Genomic DNA, 8606 nt, shown 5'->3' with positions numbered 1-8606 from the left:
AAAAAAAAAGAAGAAGAAGAAGATAGCAGGAGGAGAAGAATGAAGGGGAGTAAGTCAGAGGGGGAGACGAACCATGAGAGAGGATGGGCTCTGAAAAACAATCTGAGGGTTCTAGAGGGGAGGGGTGTAGGGGGATGGGTTAACCTGGTGATGGGTATTAAAGAGGGCACATTCTGCGTGGAGCACTGGGTGTTATGCACAAACAATGAATCATGGAACACTACATCAAAAACTAATGATGTAATTTATGGTGATTAACATAACAATAAAAAATTATTTAAAAAAAAGAAATGATGGTGAAATTTAACTAGGGAGAGTAAGAGGCTGCTTTCCCCTCAAAGATCTGGGGCAATGAGAAAATTAAAAATCTGGAGCTTAGCGGCACCTGGGTGGCTCAGTAGGTTAAGCGTCTGACTCTTGGTGTCGGCTCAGGTCATGATCTCAGGGTCATGAGATTGAGCCCTGCATCGGGTGCTGTGCTCAGCAGGGAGCCTGCTTGGGATTCTCTCCCTCTCCCTCTGCCCCTCACTCTCTCTCTTTCTCTCAGTGCATTTTTTATGCCCTTCAGCTGGGAGCACTATGACTCCAGAAATGGCTCCAGAAGGGAAGCAGGGCCCATTTGGGTTCAAATGGCCTGTTTATTAGTTAGAATTAGGTCTAGAGCAAATAACAGAAAATATCCAAATAACAGGACTTAAAATACAGGGAGTTGAATGTCTTGCTCACACACAAGTCTGGAGGTGGGCATTCCAGAGCCCTATGAGTCCTTGGAAACCCAGGTGACTTTCAGCCATCCCCGGGGTGGTTGTCACCCTCAGAAGTCAGTATGGTGTCTTCCAAGGTGTTAGCAGCCAAAGGAGGGAGGACATGGGAAATGGGGCAAAGGGCATGTGCCAATTGTCTCTTAAGGAAAACACCCTGAAGTTGCCCCAAGACTCTTCTGCTTGGATCCTATTGGCTAGAACGCAGTCTGCTGGCTTCACCTTTAAGGGAGACTACAAAATGCAGTTTTTATGTTGAGAACCCATGGCTCTGGCCAGAATGTCTAGAACCCTGGAAGAAGTGAAGAGTGGCTTTGAGAGGTTTGCTGGCAAGCTCTAACGAAGCCCCTTCAAGAGAAGTTAATTTTTTCCACAAACATGTGCATCCTGCAGAGCCTCTGAGCTTCTTATCCCTGCCAGAACAGTCTTCCTAAAGCAGATGGACCCATGTTCCCCCCTTCTGTGAAACCTCCTATGACTCTCCACTTCGGATGGGAAGACTTGCAGACTCTTTCCTTACAACTGCACACAAGATTCAGATCACCTGTTGCTTCCCACCGAAGCTGGGTCGGCCTCACCCCAAATGACAGCTACCATTTCCTTCCTAGCATGGCTCTAGCACTTTCCACCTACCACCATGGCTCTAATAAGATTACAACAAATTGTTAAATTTCATGAACGAGGGACTAAACAACCCACATACAGACTCACGGATGAGAAAGACAGCTGGATATTTTGGCTAGAAGACCACTTAGGAGTGGGACAGTCACAGCCAAACTTGGGGAGGGGGCGGAGCTGACAATCTCTTTGTGTCCTCTTCCCAGTATCCTGCTGCCCCTTAGACTGCCACATTCTCTCAAAGGCAGGGTGGGTAAATTACACAGCTGGATAAGTCGTGTTTGCACAATGGTTAGTGGAGTTGGCAGTTTTATGCAGGGTTGCCATCACAACCCAAAGACCGCAAGAAAAAGAAGTCCATGCACTGAGTGTCTAGGAAAGTACAGTCTTACTAGTGAGACAGGAGAGAATGCTGGCAGGAGAGGGACACATGCTGGCACTAGTGTGGCTTTGCTTCTGCACGGATAATTATTCTACAAGCAGATCTTGTCCTTGAGGTATAAAAGAATAAGGAAGAAAGAGCCACATAGGGTAGACCAGAGAGCTCAGAGTATCACTGCAAATCGATAACAGACCTTTCTCTTCCAATTATCAAGGGGAGTGTGTTACCCAGGGTCCCATGATTATCCCCAGGACAAATCCCTTTCGTGAAATTGAGCTCACTGACACCTGAGTTGTGTTGCCAAAGCAAGTGGACATGGACTCATCTGGACCAGCTTGCGAGCATGAAGGTTCCACTCAGTAAAGCCCAGAAGCACTGCAGACAGACAGCAAAGAATCTAACTCTTCTCACTGCTCATTGCCATTCCCTCCCATCTTCTGAGAGTTGGGAGCTCAAGTCACAGGCCGGTTCTGGTCACCATTCGGCAGGTATCCATTTACAGGAACTCTTCTATGCACTGGTGACAGAGTGGGGAATAGCATGTAAGAGCGTATCACATGGGGATCCCCGTCTAGAAGCCCAGCATCAGAGTAAATTCAACGTCCACTCAGATGATCAACCCAAAGTTTAGCCTCCAGCAAGTTTGAGAGGCAGAAAGTACATCAGTGGCTGGGGCAGAGGAGGAAGGTGTTGGTGATCCCAACAATTCCTCCTCATTGCTTTCCCCCATAGCTTTTCTTCCTTTCCATCCCTGTTATCAGCGCCTAAAATTAAGCCCCATCATTTCTCACCTGGCCTCCCTGCCTCCAATATCCTCCCATTTGATCCATCCCCATGCTGCCATGGAGGCAATCCCCCAGAAAGGCACATATGGTCACATGGTCTCTGAAAGATTCTGTGATATCTCTTTGCTACTTTACAGCGCTCTGCGCCCTGGACTACACCGAGCAGACCCCTGCCCCCTGCCTCTCCTTCCTTCCCTCTTCCCTCTTAGAATTCTTTGTTTGTGGGATATTGACCTGCAATTTCCTCAAAGTGCCACACGAGTTCCTGTCTGGGACTCTGCTCACAAAAGCCCCTCTGCCAGGATGACCTTCTCCCACACCACCTTGTCTTGATCATGAACTCGATTAAGCTTGTTCAAGTCCCACTGTTTCCCTGAAGACTTCCCATTTCCTCAGAAACCCTGCCTCTCCTGACAACAATGATAAGCCATCGAGTGTGTGGGGAATTTGTAACCTCTAGACCGCAAGGGTGACTTTTCTCCCTCTGCCGCACTCAACACTGGCTTCCTGCAGTGTGAACCAGCCCCAGGAGGAGGCTGGAGGGAGTTCTGCCCCAGGGAGGAGGGAAATTTGGGGTCCTCTTCTCCAGATTGTGGCTTCTTTCTTCCCAAAGTATCTAGAATCAAAGATAACTTCTGCTTCAAATATTAATTTCCTTCTGAAACCCCCCCATCCAGTCTAAACAAGGCATTTCTCTTCTTCCTATAAAACTAGCTTTGACCCTACTTCTTGTGAAAGAATAGTCTAGCCTTATCATGCTCCCTGCCTGGATTTCATTACAAAGCTCTTTTACATCAACTAACAGAGATGTTTTCCCTAATCATTTCTCCCTAATCTACAGGATTCTTCCCTGCCTGCAGGGAGGGACAGAGGCAGTATCAATTTCCTCTATCGCAGAAGGAAGGAAGGGAGGAAGAAAGAAAGGAAGGAAAGAAGGAATAGAGAGAGGAAGCACGGAAGAGGGGGAGGGAGGGAGGAGAGGAGGAGGAGGAGAGAAGAAGGAAAATTCCGTCCCTATCATGTGCACATGCGCTCCTCAGGCCTGTACTTTTCTTATTCCCATGAGAACCCACCCATGTCTATTCCTTCTCAATTCCGTGGGTGATCAGATCGTCTCAGGTTAGTCTGAATGTGTGATTATCACACTTTAAACTGTTTTTTTTCCCCAGTAAAACTTGCATTTGGGTAAAAGCCTACAATGAGTCAACTCACAGAAGTAACTAATTTCAAAGACATAACTAACGTTTCTGGAAAGATAGCAGGACCGCTGGAGAGGAGGTGGGTATTTCTGGTGGCAGAAGGCACCCTTCTGCAGTCACAGGGACTGAGGTACCACATGACAAGCACAGACCTGTTCTCAGGCAAGCGTTGTGTTCTTGCTTTTATGGTGTCTTCCCTGTGAAGAAAGCCCTTCCTTACAAGAAAGTCTTCAGTCACGTCACCAAGCTGCTAAATGGAATTGGAAGTAGGTCTTAGAGATAAGCGGGAGGTGGGGAGAGTCAAAGGAAGAACCCCGCCTGGCCTGAGGCGCTCAGGGCCCGTCCATTGGTCCATCTAGAGCCTTGCGATCATCTGATGGCCGTGGGATCCGGCACAACCTACAACAGGAATTTCACCCTGGGGAGCACCGCCCCCCCAACACGTGAAGAACATTAACTCCATGAGCCGGCGTGCTACCGCTCAAATGCACCCATAGGCCAATTCCTTTAAAACAAAGTCCTCATAACTGATGCTGAGGGTTCCCATAGTGCAGGCAGGGACGGTGCTAAGAGGTTAGCCATGTGGGTAGGTAGAGAGGACATCAAAACTTAGGAAAACGAAGCAGCTCCCCGGAAGTCACAGGCTGATAGGCTGGGTGCTGACTGGACTCCCCCCTTCCACTCACCACACCCCCCACGGGAAAGACGGGGCTGAGGCTGAGGCCACACTTCACCTAACCACAGGTGAGGGCAGTGGGAACCTAATGATACACTTATTAAAGCAACGGTTTGGGGGTTATTAAGCATATTTGTATTGAGTCTGTTGCTCTGAGACAAGTCCTCTAAAAAGCACACAAGAGAAGAATCTTGTTCGGGGCCCTGCACAGACTACATCTCAGCAAAGCAAGCCATGCCCTCCTGATGACGGGCCGGGGCTGGCTTGTGTTCTGCTTAGCAGGGTGGAGGTCCGTAACAGGCCCGAGGGCCCCAAGAGCCTCTCCTTAAGTACCATAGAGCTCCATACACATCTAGCCAGGCTCTCCTTAGCTGAACGTTTAAACACACTTTTTCGTTTCCAGGAAAAGTTCAGCTGGGTCTGTGCTGATTCACTTATGTGTGAAATCAGCAAGGGCATTGTTCCGGAAAGCCAGCGAGGGACTCTGTATCTTTCAAAGCTGGCCCTTCCCCTGAGCCAGAAAGCAGCCTTTTCCTCAAAGCAGAGGGAATGCAAAGTCAGCCCCTACCTAGCAGAACGTGGCCTGGTGGGTGGGCCGGAATGCAGCTATGGCTGGTCCCAGTTGGGGTCTGCTCTTGAGCCCCTCAGGGACCTGATCCCAACACCACTGATGATGGAGGGTCCACTGCAGTGTAACCAAAGGCATCATCTCCAACTTTTCCAGACAATTTAACTTAAAGCAAAGAAGAGTCTTAAGATCCTGAGATTACACAGGTTACTTGATATTTACGAAAGAATTTTAAATCTTTCTCAGCATCTCTAAATATTGATAAAAGTATTTCCACCAGAGATCATGGCATATGCTAAATCACTTTGACATGGGGAGGATGCCAGTTCCTCCAGCAGATCAGCTCTTGCCACACCAGTTGTGTGTTCCCACGGAATCTTCAGACTGACACGAAGATTGGGGGGATTATAACCTCCCCCTGGAGTCGAGCATGTGGCTTGCAGGCTCAGGGAAGCCAGTGTGGGGGCTGTTCTGCCCAGAGGAGTCCAGCTAGAGAGCATAGTGGATGGTTCAGCCAGTGGGCTGCCTATCCCCCAAGACTCACTGGCTTCCAGATGAAAGCCACCTGCCCCGGGGTCGCTGACTAGTAGCGGGGAGAGGAGCTAGGTTCCACTTTTCTCCTGTCATGCTGGGACCATCCCACCGAGTCCTGGGAGCACCACAGGGTTGTACCATGTAACTTCACACTTTGTTTCAGCAGTGACCCATCAATCCCTTTTCAATCCCCAATGATACGGTCTTAGAAATGTGAGGTCATTGGTCAGTGACATTAATGTATGAGAAACAGCCAGACTAAGCACTGCATCACATCCCCCCATTAAGATGTCCCTTCGGAGCTAAAGGGCTTGGGTGGCGGCTGCCTGTGGGGCTGGCCCGGGGCTGTCCTCTGGGAAGTCCTGCACCAGAGACATCCTGGCTGTGGGCCGTTGCATCCTGGGCAGGGGGCCTGAGCTGCAGAGGGCCAGCAGGCAAAGGATACGGTGCTGCCCGATGATGTCAAGGGAAGACTGGTGCTCCAACACAGGGAATCTGCTGGTCAGAGAGTGGGGGCGAGGAAGGGGCTTGCTGCTGGGCAGAAACATGGCTACTCTCCTTCTACCAGCTTTCCCCAGGCACACCCTCCTTCCCTGGTCCTTTCCTGCTTGGCGTGTTCACTCTGAACAGACTTTGCCATGGTTGGAAATGTTAGATGGCCCACTCACCACTACCAGTTTCCTCGGGAGGAATAATTTGGATTCTCTTGCTTAATTAAATGATTAATTAATCCAACAGATATTTGTAAATGGCTTGCCCTGTGTCAGGCATCATGTCAGGTGCTGGGGCTGCTGAACACTCTGCCTCCCAGTTATGGATGCTACCAATTAGGGATACTCCAGTGAAGGTAACAGGGTTGTGTGAGGGATTGAGATGGGGAGTAAAAGTACTACTGTCCCTGGTCTTTATGCTCCCAGGGCTGATGGTCCCCTTCACACCCAGCCTGGGCTAGTGGCATGAGGTCCTGCCCCGGAAGGGAGCCTGGGGAGAGTAGAGTGCCTTGTCCCCAGCCTGCCCCTAGATGTCCAGCCCATCCAGCAGGGAGGATAGGTCAGGCAATTAGATGAGCCCCATGAGCTCATAAACCAAATGTGCCAAGCAAATGTGGTTCCAGGAAGCAGAAGACTTCATTCCCTCTTTGGAAGGGACTTACATATCTCTTCCTTTGTCAGTTCAATTCAATGAACATTGTACGACTCGACTACAATAAGTCAGGCCTGAACTAGGCTGTGAGCACCTCAAAAGGAATTAAGACATGTTTCTTGCCCTCAAGAAGTTTATAGAGGAAACAGACATAAGTGTATTTAATTTCAAGGCAAAGGAAAAAAAAATCTCTGTTCATTTTTCAGATGCTTTTTTCTATAACTCAATTTAATTTGTAATAGCCTGGACCCAATTAAGGTAGGACAGCAAAAGGCTCTAGCAGAGACATCACCAGATATAACAGTAATGGTAATACTAATGACAAGACCCTATGCAAAACTAATGAAACACACAACAAGCTTGGGAGTATTAAAAATAATTTTTCATTTCTGTTGAAGATTTGGGAATGAATGAGTGCTAGATATTTAGAAAGCCAAGCACACAAAAAGAAAATGAGACCATCATTATTTCAAGGAGGAGAAATTTGCACAAAAGGAAAAGTGATCATACTGTGTTATATGACTCAACTATAAATCAAAGTGGTATAGTCCAAATAACATAAATGAGGAATGTTGTTTTAACCAAAAAAAATGGCAGCAGAGCAATGTCGGCAGAACAGGATGAGGGGAAGCACACAGCTAAGGGAGAAGGGGGGCTGGCAAGTTGTAAGAAGGCAAACTCTTCAACAACGAGTCTTCCTCGGAAAACTGAGAAGTGGCTGCAGAGATCTGTAGACATTTGGACACAGAGAGTTCGAAGCCCAAAGAAGCAAGTAATTCAGTTGAGCGAAGTTTCCGAGGGCGAGCAAGAATCAGGAGTTGGGAGTGGACAGAGCAAGTAACTATTTTCTCATTAAAAGCCTCTCAGTGCTCTTGGCTTCTTCTACTCTGTATAGGCAATCCTTTACTTTTTTAAAAAGGGACAACCAGGGGCACCTGGGTGGCTCAGTCGGTTAAGTGTCTGCCTTTGGCTCAGGTCATGATCCCGGGGTCCTGGGATCAAGTCCTGCATTGGGCTCCCTTCACAAAGAGTTTGCTTCTCCTTCTCCCTCTGCCTGCCACTCCCCCTGCTTGTAAGTGCGCTCTCTCTCTCTTTCTCCCCATCTCGGTCAAATAAATAAATAAAATCGTAAAAAGAATAAATAAATAAATAAATAAATAAATAAATAAATAAATAAGGACAACCAGATTGTGCCAGAGGAAGAGACAAGACTTGGTGGGAATAGTTGTTTGCAAGAGGTTTTCATAACAGGTGTCAAAGCTTGTCAACACGAGCCTAGTTGTTGCAGGTTTTGTTGCATGGTTGTGGTTGTTGTTGCATTCTTTTGACAACGGCTTCCATGTTTTGAGTGTCCAGTCTTTGGTGCCATGTCCCTCTCTCTGCCTTCTGGCAAATGACTGCAGCATCCAACACCCCACAGATGTGGTGAAGACAAACATGGCACCTGCATTAAATAATCCCAATCCAAAATTTACATTTGGGGGAATGTTGTTAATAAATGTCCATTTGGAAAGCAGTTGTAGTAAACTGTAATTTTTCAAATCAGAGCTGATCTGTGCTGCAAACCCAAATCTGCAAGCGTTTGCAAACATCAACCCAGTGGAAATGGCACATTGTCATAAATTCTTCATACAGGTTAACACAATGCTTAAATGTAACCCTAAATTTTATTTTTAGAAAATGATATAGCTGAATTGATTTTTAATAGAGTATAAAAGAAAAATCTAAATCTTGGGAACTGATAGGGCTAAGTTATTTACCATTTTTACTGTTCAGTTTCCGCTGATAGAAACAGGAAGGAAGCTGTAAAGGGCCTATCCATTGAAAAGAGACCAAACGAAGAATGCAAATAAATCCTGGAACCCAGTGGTTATGGTAACTGACAAACTCACAGATTTTTCACATCCTCTCTGGGGAGAAGAATATTTTATGCTAATTTT

The sequence above is a fragment of the Callorhinus ursinus genome, unplaced genomic scaffold, assembly GCF_003265705.2.
Source record: "Callorhinus ursinus isolate GAN/ISIS: 27379988/994484 unplaced genomic scaffold, GSC_fseal_2.0 scaffold11, whole genome shotgun sequence".
Classification (NCBI taxonomy): domain Eukaryota; kingdom Metazoa; phylum Chordata; class Mammalia; order Carnivora; family Otariidae; genus Callorhinus; species Callorhinus ursinus.
This window is presented reverse-complemented; position numbering follows the sequence as displayed.